Consider the following 12,500-nt stretch of genomic DNA (forward strand, 5'->3'; position numbering starts at 1 on the left):
TATATATATATATATATATATATATATATATGTCTGTAACCGGCTATTTTATACCGCGGTACAGACTATTGCGAATTTAATTACTTTACTTCTCGTTCTACTACTTATATATATATATATATGTATGTAACGTTCTATTCAACTTTCAGTTGAATGAAAACTTGAGAAACGAGATATGTGAAGTTGATTGAAAAATCAATTCGATTCTTCTGATATTTTATAAAACGAGGATATCTCGTTAATTCGTGTAAATAATTTTACATCGATGCCATGACAATCTTTGAATAAAAATATTTTTAATACGAATCTATTACGTTTGCATAATGTAATCATCTAATTTTTGTATTCTTAAATAAACACGAATATATAAATGCAAGAGAAATCTTTTTTAATCCGTTATTAAAAAATAAAAAATAAAAAAAAAAGAAAAAGAATAAAAATAAAAATAAAAAGAGGACAACAACAAAGTTCCAGTTTTCCAATTAGTCACGTTACATGAACTTAATAAGAGAATTAAAAAGGAGATATAAAAGTGTGATAAAAAAAAATGCAGTATGCATAATTAATAAGAATAAATGGTACAAAAAGAAATGAATACGAATTTACGCAATAAGCAGATAAAGAGAAAAAGAGAGGCAATAATATATCAAAGAAACCAGAGACACGAGAAAGAATTTCAACGCGAGAGATATAATAGATCTGCAGAGCGAAGCGAAGATCGTGGTGGCGATCGTTTTACGTCGAGCATGTAACCGAATAAGAACGGAGATCGTATGCGCGATCGACTGAGAACAACGTAATCAAGTATACACCGATAAGATCGATAAGTCGTAATTAAAGTTTCTTAATTAATCACGGAGAACGGAGATACGGTTAGCTTTTACCGTCTTGACTTTTCATATTAGGCACGTGGCACGTTGTAGTGAAAAAGAAAAAAAAAAAAAAAAAAAATTACCCATCGTCAATTTAAAGGCGGAAATACGAACCATATTTTCATTTAAATCGTACGATTTCAATTGGACACATAGTGTCACACGTATGAAGAATTTTGATGATTATTAATTAAAAAAATTTAGCACGTAATTCTTTCGTAGAAACATTTTTGGCTTGCTCGTTCCACGATATGACTTATTTACGATATCAACAGAATGAAATAAATTAATTCGATTATTCGACTCGCATGACTACGAATAAAAACGATTATGACGAAATAAGACAAGCGTGCAATGCAAAACACACCTTTTGCATAAGAATACATAATTTCTTGATTACGACGTTGCATCAAACGGAACAAACAACATTATTAATAAATACATTCACTTATATTAGAATCACTCGATTAAAAAACAATAATTATTCTCAAATGAAAAGATTTAATACGATACCCGTAGGTGGTAGACGATGAGAATTTGCGGACATGTCTCATTAACACATTTCCTTTCTCTCTCTCTCTCTCTCTTTCTCTTTTGTAATCGTTACACGTGACACGCGTGCTCGATGTTAAGCAGAATAAAGAACGAGAAACACGGTTAGACGACAGAACGAAGAGACTAAAGTGAAACGACAAAGACAAAGAAAGAAAAAGAGACACACGGAGAGAAAGAGAAAGAGAGAGAGAGAGAGAGAGAGAGAGAGAGAGAGAAAGAGAGATAAATAGATAAGAGAAAAAAAGAGGAAGAAAGATCAAGGATAGAAATGACGGAGAAACGTTCGACGTGAACAAGTATCGCGGTTGTTTGCACTTCTCGCGAGAAGAGGTTATTAGATGCGAAATGTCGTGTCGTAATAAATGCCCGGTGCATAAATACACTAGCTGTGTACGACGACTACGCAAAAGAGCATATCTTTCTCTCTCTCTCTCTCTCTCTCTCTCTCTCTCTCTTTATCTTTCTCCCTTTTCCTCTCATCCCTCTCGCGGAGGCCGTTTCCATGTCATCTGAATTCCTGTGGTGCAATGAGCCCATCTTCTTCGCGTTTATATGTTGGTATAATATATATCTACGCCTTCGAACTCGCACTTGACCTCTGCAACATTTTCTCTTCCTTCTTCTCTATCTATCTGTCTACCTATCTCTCTCTATCTCTATCTCTCTCTCTCTCTTTCTCTTTCTCTCTGTTTCGAGAAAGAAATAGTTAATTGGTGGAATCTCGATCGGATATAATTATTAGAAGATATAATCGATAATTACTCGATTTATCTCGCTTTCTATCTACTTTTTTTTTTCTTTTCTTTTCTTTTACCTATCTATATATCTATCTATCTATCTATCTTTCTTTCTTTCTTTCTTTCTTTCTTTCTTTCTTTCTTTCTTTCTTTCTTTCTTTAGTATTTTATTTTAACCCAGTTTTCTTCTAATCTGTGCGCGCATGCGTAACATACATTTTATTGGAATATTTCTAATAGATAAGATCCTGGTATTTTCATGCGTAACATAAATTTTATATATATATATATATATATATATATATATATATATATATATCATTCTTCTTTTCTCTTTAAGATGGAAAAGAGAATATACTCTTAAAGAAAAATTTATATGATTCAACATTCCATTTCGATTCCAATCGATTACACGGAAAAGGAAACTAAATTACTGACTATTTCGAGAAGTTATCTCTCAACAGGTTTCGTTTGAAAATAAAACTTTGAAATCGTTCTCACGTTTGTCCGAACGACCATCGAACGAACGATTTGTTTAATTTTTCATTAAATTCGACATTCGAACGTTTTAATTACGACGATATAGAGATGCGAACGAGCAAATAGCTATCGGTAATCGTTAATCGTAGAGTTATATTCGATTAATTAAATATCTACGAATGTAATAGCGTTTAATTAAAATGTAACTGGTACATCGTATTATCGTTGAACAAATGAGAATTTGTTCACTTAACGAATAATCCTCATTTTCAAAAGGTACTTTTCAAACAATGAAAATTACATTGAAATGAAAATAATTTACGAAGGACATTCTATTGTTGTAAAATATATGTATCTCGTGTTTTCTTGATCCGTTCGGTTCCGCTCTGATTCAATGAAACGGCGAAAACTTTATTTTCTCTCTCTCTCTCTCTCTCTCTCTCTCTCTCTCTTTCTCTCTCCTTCCTTTTCTTTTCCCTTTGCTTTCGTGCAACGAGTATTTACAATATATTATTATACGTCTACGTGGTAGCACTGTACCGACAAAGCACGACTGGTATCGCCAAGCTTGATCACGCGCGTGGACAATTAACGCCATGCCGTAATTATGTCGACGGTAAAAAAAGAAAAAAAGAATAAGAAAGAGAGAGAAAGAAACTTTCGAAATCTCCCTTACCGTAAGTACACATGCGACAATGATTACTCAATTACTTCTTGTCGATAAATGAGATAAGCGTGACCGGTTACATTTTCTATCCTTTTTTTATCTTCTGAAATGTAGAAGAAGAAAAAAAAAAATGATTTACAATAAATTCTTCTTTCTCTCTTCTTTCTCTATCCTCGTTAAATATAAATACATTTGTTGATTGGAAATATAACTGGATTTTCTTTTCTTTTTCTTTTTGTTTTTTAACGATATATATCGTACATATATACGAAAGCAGACGAAATCTTCGTGAAAATCTTGATGAAAGATAGAAATATCATGATTTCCGTTCTGTTCGGAATGTTTTCTAACACGGCGATGAACTCGTGAGAGTCAGACATGGTGTAACTTAGTAACTCAACGAGTTAGCAAGTTTCAAGAATGGTTTCTTGCAAGTTGACGACAATGATGACAACGACGACAACTTATGTATATATATATGTGTATATATATATATATATACACACATATATATATATATATACATTCGTTCGTTCTTTTCGCAGAATTCTTCCTTAGCTCGTCATCGTAACGTTTTCACGAGAGACAGGACGTCGTTGTCTCTCTTCTTACTTCTGACCCCGTACCACCTTCTAGTTTCTATTGTCAAGACGCTTGAGAAGAGACAAGGAGAACGGAACGATCCGTTTTCTACCGGATTATGCAACCTACTATTGTCGGCTTTTGCCTTCTCGCAAACACCTTGCGCTCTTAGAACACGACGAAAGGAAAATATCTACCTTACAATGCGATGATATCATTCGTTTGTAATGTTTTCCTTGAGATGGACTTATTCCACGTGAAATTAATTACTTTTTTCGTCATCTTGTTTCTTTTTCTTTCTTTTTTTTTTTTTTTTTAAATAATATTTCCAAAAATATAAATCTATATATATGAATCAAGCATCATATGTATATATGATAACTATATTTTAAATACAATATTTTAAAGAAGGCAATTTTTATCATAAACTTGAATTTTCTTCAATTACTTTCAAATACTTCTTTATAAATATTTTATATATATGTAATTAACACCCACACACACATATATATATATATATATATATATACACAAAGAAAGAGAGAGAGAGAGAACTAAAGAAGAACTAGAAGAAACTAATCTTAACTTTCAAGATGAGATAAATAGCACCGAGAAGTAAGATCGATTTCATATAAAACGATCTATAAAAATTGTAAAGGATAACTTCCAAGAGATCGACGAACGAAGAAAAAGAAAAAAGAAAAAAAGAAAGAAAGAAAAAGAAAAAGAAGACGAAGAAAAAAGAAACAAGCTTCTTATTCTTCCCAGTTCTCACGGGACAAAAAATTAGGAAAAAATATCTGAGAAAGGGTTATATCTGAGTCGCAAAAAAATAAACGATCCCTCGTTGTAATCAGTGTTTTTCTTGAAAAAAGAAAGAAAGAAAAAAAAAAGGAAGAAAGCAAGCAAGCAAGCAAGCAAGCAAGCAAGCAAGCAAGCAAGCTTTATATCCCGATCGAAAGAACAACGTTTATTACCGTATCGGTTCCGCGACTCGTCTTTTCCTCTTCGAAAGAGTAAGCAGCTTCTTCCTCTCTCGTTGATCTTCTCCGGTTAACTCGCGTCTTATAGAACTGGGCAGCAGGAAGGCAGGGACTCACTCGGACTCACCTGAAATTAGAAAATATAACGAGGCTCAGAAAGAGAGAGAGAAAGAGAGAAGGAGAGAGAGAGAGAGAGAGAGAGAGAGAGAGAGAGAGAGAGAAGGTAGTGCACATCGCAATGCTTTGCTACGATGCGCCTTCGATGTAACTTTGCTTCGCTTCGCGAGAAGATCGTAAATTTACCTCGTTTACCTTGCACGGATAAGATATGGGTCGGGGTTCGCGAGAAGACATGTGTGCACGTGAAAAGGGTGTCGTAAAATATTTTCTTTTGCTTTTTCTATGTATACACATGTATGTAAGTACGTACGTATGTACGGCGTTTATATGTCCTTTAAGTGAACTTTTAAGTTCGTGTGTACCTGAATGTAAATATACATGTGGAATACGGCGACTTTGGTATCCGGAATATGTTACACTACAGCGTAAAACTTGCCTCTCTTAGAATATGTGGAGAGGGGAGAGGGGTGGGGAGAGAGAGAGAGAGAGAGAGAGAGAGAGAGAGAAGGTGAGAGGATTGCGGAAAGGTGCCAACGCGAGATGCATAATTACACTTATATCATACATTTAACCTAGGTAATATATAGTATAATTTAAATACCACGCCGGAAGAAATTTTCTTTTCCTACATGCTAATTATAAAGAAAGTCGTCTTCTGATTACACGTATTTTATTCTATCGGAAATAAGATTCTTTTTTTATTCCATACGTCGTTATTCTACAAAAATATCCTTTACTTATAATAATATGCCGATTATTAAATTGTTTTTCTATTAAGCGCGATAACGATGAAATATGATCGACGGTGAAATTTGTTCAATGAAATTGTATTCTTTTTTTTTTTTCTTCTTTTTTCTTTTTTCTTTTATCATGAAAGAAGGTCAAGAAAAATACTTCATCGATCTTACTAATATAACATCGTCTTTCACTTCAAGAATTCAAATATATCAGATTGAAATATTTAATTAATTAATGGACGAGGTTAAAAGTGCAACTTTGTTCTTACGATCTTTGTGTTAATTTATGCAGAACGAGTATCAGTTGCAGTAAAACGGGCTCGACGAAGTATAGTCGATAAATTAGTTAAGAGGAACGCACTTTAAGTCGGCACTGATTGCGAGACTACCGTGTGTAACGTCGTATTAAGATAAGAAGAAACGACTTCTCATTTTGCTGTGTACGTCTATACCGTACTAACTCGTTATCGTCCCTGAAATGACTTCTTTAATATGGTTAACAAAGCTGTAACGCGACCTCGTTCTATCATGCGACAAATTGCATAACGTCATCGAATTAACGTTTCGTCTAGTCAAGCAAAAATATTAAGTGGGTTGGGAAGAGATTATCATATATCGCTGAACTCATATCTATTAGATATATTAAATATGTCTGATAATTATGAAATATTTTTTTAATAACCATTGATAAACATTGAAGTATTATTTCTATAGTTAAATGACAATGCTATTTATTGAAATAACGATATTTCTATATTATCTCATTTTTAATTATCAAAATAATCTTTGAGCCAAGTCCAAAAAATGAAATCTGATAATCGAGGGCAATGTCTTCATCATTCCCAGACACTCACCTAAATTTCATTAGTCATCTTGGCAAAGTTCGACAAGACTCTCGTTATTATCTCACTTTAAATATTATATATACGTATCTTCTATTTGGTATTTCTTGATTAACTTATTTTTATATTCTTACTCTTATTTCCGAGCCTTCGAGTTGAAATCTTTCCATAGATAAGCATGACTAATGGGTACATGTATTTACATATTTATCAATCTATCCAATTGATTAATATTATTACTATCTTTCTAATCTACAAAACACGTTTGCATGAATAAAATAATGTTTATGTTATACAATAAATTGTATCGATTTTCTTAATACGCGTTCGATTATCATTTTCTTTACAAAATTTAACACCTTTTCAATCTATACATACATACATACATACATACATACATACATACACACATATATATAACGTGATAATAAGATAAAAAATCAGAAGTGAAGAAGAGGTAAAGAAAAGAAAAAAACAAAATAAAATAAAATAAAAGGTATAGGAAATCGGAATTGAAAAGGTAAAAGGAAGGAAACTAGGAAACGTTCGGCGCTGTGTTTTCTACGAAAAAGCTAGACTTTATACATAGGAGAAATAGAAGAAGAGGTCCGTCGTGTCGCGAAATAACAAAGAGCCGATGGTACGATGCGCCAAGAGAGTGCAAGAAGAAAGTGCGTTCACCTCTACTAGCATCCTTTACAGCCTTAGCTCGAACGCTAACCTTCTCGAGCTTTTCTATCCTCGGAAGGTAGCAGAGCTAGGGTCTTCTATCTCGAGCAAGGAGCACACTTACGCACTTACGGCCTTACGCGTTAATGCCGTAACGATCGGTGAACCAGCCTCAGCTAGCCTGACTGCGGCTTGCTACCGTGACTGGCTGCTGTAGTTGCTGTTGCTGTTGTTGCTACTGCCACCAGTCAATGTACTTTTCCTTTTATGCTATCGACCTCACTAAGAGAGTCCAATGAATTTATTATTTTATGACGATGGATGTATTGATATTGATTTACGATTTTTTATCATATCGGATGATAAGTTTGTTAGTCTATACGTAGTCTATATAAAACTATAACATCGTGTAACTTTGAAGTAATGTGTGTGTGTGTGTGTGTGTATGTAGGTATAATACGTATCGGTAATTTCTACGTTTTCTTTCATTTGCTTCTTCTTTTATATCAAATTAATCGTTCGCTTATATCTAAAGATTAATATTCGCTTAATAAATATGTTAGAATATAAGTATTCGTGTTATATAATTTCCTTCCCTTTTTTTTTTTTGTAGATACGAAAACAAAGTACGTTTCGTAGTAACAACGTGTCTACTGCGTAAAATATGTATAATATAAATATTCGTATAAATATGTTGTAATATAAGTATTCGTGTTATATCATTTCCTTCCCTTTTTTTTTTTTTTGTAGATACGAAAACAAAGTAAATCTCGTAGTAATAACGTGTCTACTGCGTAAAATAAAAATATTCTATTCGGAATATAAATAACTAACGTATTGATATACATCGTATAATATTAGATATTACATTAAAATTATATGCGTAAATTTTTATAGTACTCGGATAACGAAGAAAAAGAAAATTTATTCTCCAAAAAGAAATCTTCGTGGAGAGATTGTAAGACGAAAAAAGAAATAGAAATGATCTTTTGTCTATATATGAACTTACCGAAATGTGCGTATGTGAGTCAGCGGTCACCTTTTAACAGCAAATGACCGATGTTTTTTTTTTTTTAAAAACGATGATCCGGAGGTCGTTCTGGAGGGCACATTCTTGAAGAGGGCGTACGTCTACCCCGAAGAAGAGAATGTTCTCGAATGATCGAAGAAACTTAACAGGTATGCGGAGATCGGAAAAAGGAGACCCGTCTACGCCCACTGGAAATTTTACACTGCGTCATCCGTCCGAGAACGACCTCGTCCTACAAGCCGTACTAAACCCTCTTTTACGACGTATATACACACAAATACACATACACTAGCTCATATAAGATAGATAAACATACAAGAAAACGATTGACTTTGAAAATGAAAACATTACGAGGTTCTATAGAATCAAAAAAAATTGTATCGTACAAGATTGTTTTCGTTGGAAGGATAATAAGCAACGTGTATATATTCAAGACAATAAATATTGGATCAATAAGGTGTGTATGTGTGTGTGTGTGTGTGTGTATAGATATATGAATCATTCATAGGATACATTAATTTTTACAATTTTTACAAATTTTATTATAAAAGACTACTTGATTGATGATTAAATTAATGTTTCATATTTAATATACAAATTTTTTTAAATAGTTTTAACACTATTAAATGATCAATATATTTATGAATATTATGTATATATATATATATATATATATATATATATATATATACATATGTAATTTGATCACTTTCTTTAATTTTTATTTTACGCAGTTAACCGATTTAGAAGGAAATGAGTGACTCCTATATATATTAGATCACGTAACTGTTATTATATATTAAAAATTAACATTGCAAATGTTTTCTCTTATTTTGTAAAATTTACGTAGCACGTTTTCCAAGAACGTTTTTTCCAGAACGTTCTTCGATACATATTTAAATAATAAATAATTAAATAAGTTGAGATCAACACGTGACATGATTTATTAAAAAAGAAAAAAAAGGAAAAATCGACATTTATCTTGCAATCATCTTTTTTCTTGTTTCATATACTATGAATTTTTTTTTTTTTTTGTTTCAAATATCTTCGATACATTAATTTTACACGATACATCATTCTGTACTTGCACGATCTAATCTTCGTAGGTGGATATGTCGCCGGACGATGTAATTTGCTAGAAGTAGCGCGTACGGTCGAGGAGAAAAGAACGGACGCGTTTAATTGCAACGACGGCCCACGCCTGCCCATTTACATTTTCGTCACGATTATCGTTGAAAGATTCAAAGTCCTCCTTTCACGGAAATTCTATTTTCTACATGACGTTTCTAAGATGATTACATACATGTATACGAGATAATACGTTCACCATATAATTATCTTACATATTTTATAATTAGTTGCAAAATAGTGTGGCATCGACTTTCGACAAAATTATTTACATTGCTTTCTTACTTTGACCTATATTATCGGCATTAATAATAATTATCGCGTTAAATTATGCGGATAATAATTTCATTAATGAATGATTATTGATAATAAAACAAAAACAAAAACAAAAAAAAAGAAAAGAAAAGAAAATTGATAGAATATTTTTAATCAACGATTTTATTTATCTTTCTCCTCCTATATTTTATATTATAATACTACTTATATTATTATATTTTATATTACTTATATTTTATACTTGTATATTATATTTTAATTCAGAAATACTTTGGTATAGTGAATAGGTTTTATGAAGAAAATGAACAAAGGGATTCATTCCAAGGGTCTCTCTCGATAGAGTCTATCTCTATTTCTACGATCCATTATCTTCTTCAGGTAGGACAGACAGAGACAGACAAAGAGACAAAGAGAGACAGACAGAGAGAGACAGAGAGAGAGACAGAGAGAGAGAGAGAGAGAGCCCAGCACGATAATACACTTTAAAAAGAAAAACACGTACCACTTATAAACTCGTACAAAGCACGAAGGAAGTATTATAAAGGACGATGAAAATGGCGGGAAATAAAGTGCAGTAAATGAAGGAAGATCTTTCTCTCTCTCTCTCTCTCTCTTTTTCTGGAGGATCCGTAAAGAGGATGGACCTGTCTCTCGATATATCGAGCGTACCAAAGAGGAAATGATTCTCTCAAAAGATTTCTCCAGCTTCTTTCATAGGATTTACAGGAGAGCGAGCCTATAGCTTTCTTTATTTCTTTCTTTCTGTTTCTCTCTCTTCTTTTTCTTTTTTTTTACTCCATTGACTAGTACACATATGAAAAGAGTACGAAGACCAGAAGCTTCTTTGTCAATAAGAAAGAAGAAGAGAATTCTTTAAAAAGATGAAGATCCTTTCGGTATGTATAGAATAGAATAGAGAAGAAAAGTAAGAGAAGCTTCGTTTCAACGTCCGTGATATAGTCTTAAATGTGGACAGAGAGATAAAAAAAAAAAAGAAAAGAAAAAGAAAAAGTATAAAAAACAAAACGAATCTAAAAATGTTCTACATGTAAAAAGAACGCGTTTATTGACTGAAACACACATTTTGAAATAGGATTAAATAGAAAGCTGATTTAACGAATAAAAAAGAACGATATTCTTTTGATTAAAATAAAAAGTCAAAAAGAAAAAAAAAAGAAAAGGAAAAGAGAAGAAGATCTAAAGAAAAAGAAGAAGAGAAATCATCGAAATATTTGAAATTTCAAGACAGCTCTTTTGAAGAAGACGTCGGAATCGATTTGAGAAAGCTTTTGAAAGTCGTATCAGACGTTTCGTCTTCCGTGAAAATGCTCTATTACTGTTGCTGATGCTGATGCTGATGCTGATGCTGTGAGAAGCGTTTTCTAACAATCCGTGAGTGTGCGCGTGTAAAACGCGGGCGTGCGCGCGTGAACTACCGTACGGGCTGGAATAAAGGGAATGAAAATAACTATGGACCGCCTATTTCCGTCGCATGACCCATCGTCCGCCGAAAACGTTTCTACTTTTGAACATCCGCCATCCGTTTTCGAGTTCCACAGAGGAAGAACGCATAGTACACGTAGAGATATATATATATATATACAAGGTACTTATATACACGAGTATAGATAGATAGATCAAAATCGTTATATCAATTAATTCGCACTAATAATTAATGTACAATTATTAAATAACGATTAATTAATTGATAAAACTGATCAAGTTTTTTTTTTTTTTATAGGTCAATATCATTCTTCTATCGTACGAGATAATTATGATTTATGTCGATCGTGCGATCTTTTTTTATATTTAATATTTTAATAAATATTTCATGAAAATTGATATATGTGAATTAGGAATATCTTGTAAAAATTAATATATATATATATATATGATTTTGTTTAATCAATCAATTGAATTTCATTTTAATTAGAAAAAGTTTCGTACAACTACAAAGTATTTGTTAATCGTTTTCGAGTTCTACCGAGTAAAGAAATACATCTCTACGAGAGTGACTTCTTTTATTCCCTTATATCTTCCTTTACTTCCCTTTTTTCCTTCCTTTCATTCTTCCATTCCATGGAAACTTCCCTTCCCGGAGTGAAACTAGAAGTCCGTTCCGGTTTCGCTCGATTCCAGCCGAAGATGACGACGACTACTACGACTACGGCTACTACTACGACTACTACGACTACTACGACGACGATGTCTACGACGAAGGGGACGTTTACGTCGAGATTCTAAGCGTAGAAATCCGTATTAGGAGAAAATCCAGTAATCACGTCAGGCGCACATATAAGGCGTCGATTCTTAGCCAGTTGTTGGGTCGACGCACTACACAACAACGACGGCGACGACGACGACAACGATGGCAATGATGATGATGATGATGATGATGATGATGATGATGATGATGATGATGATGATGATGACGACGACAACGACGACGACGACGACGACGACGACGACAATGAGGAGGAGAATGATGATGATGATGATGAGGAGAAGAATAAAAAAGAACGATCGAAATACTTTTATTTGTAGATCTTAAAAAAATTATTGTAACGAGAGATGAACGAATAAATAGAAAGAAGAGGAAAGAAAAGTGAAGGGGAAGGGAAGTGAAAGAGAGAGAGAGAGAGAGAGAGAGAGAGAGAAAGAGAGAGAGAGATGAAGAGGGAGAGGAGAAGATAAGATATAAAAAGAAAAGCAAAAGAAAAATGGTGCAGGAAGGATAATCCTTCCCGTTCCACATTCCAGGTAGACGAGAAAAAGAGAGAGAGATAGAGAGAGAAAGAGACAGAGAGAAAGATGGTCAAGAC

At 33.0% G+C, this 12,500-nt stretch overlaps 1 protein-coding gene across 8 annotated transcripts in view; it reads right to left on the reverse strand.

Annotated features, from left to right (window-relative positions):
* LOC122629147 (PHD finger protein rhinoceros) overlaps positions 1–12,500 on the reverse strand; it is an 89,367-nt gene that overhangs the window by 32,913 nt on the left and 43,954 nt on the right. For 7 of the 8 annotated variants that reach the window (XM_043812230.1, XM_043812227.1, XM_043812223.1 and 4 more), the window contains exon 2: positions 4,871–5,003. The exons of the other annotated variant lie outside the window; for it this stretch is intronic. The gene's annotated coding sequence lies outside the window, so the exon portion shown is untranslated. The remainder of the gene's footprint in view (positions 1–4,870; positions 5,004–12,500) is intronic. 8 annotated transcript variants of the gene reach the window in all.

The sequence above is a fragment of the Vespula pensylvanica genome, chromosome 5 (genome assembly GCF_014466175.1).
Source record: "Vespula pensylvanica isolate Volc-1 chromosome 5, ASM1446617v1, whole genome shotgun sequence".
NCBI classification, from domain to species: domain Eukaryota; kingdom Metazoa; phylum Arthropoda; class Insecta; order Hymenoptera; family Vespidae; genus Vespula; species Vespula pensylvanica.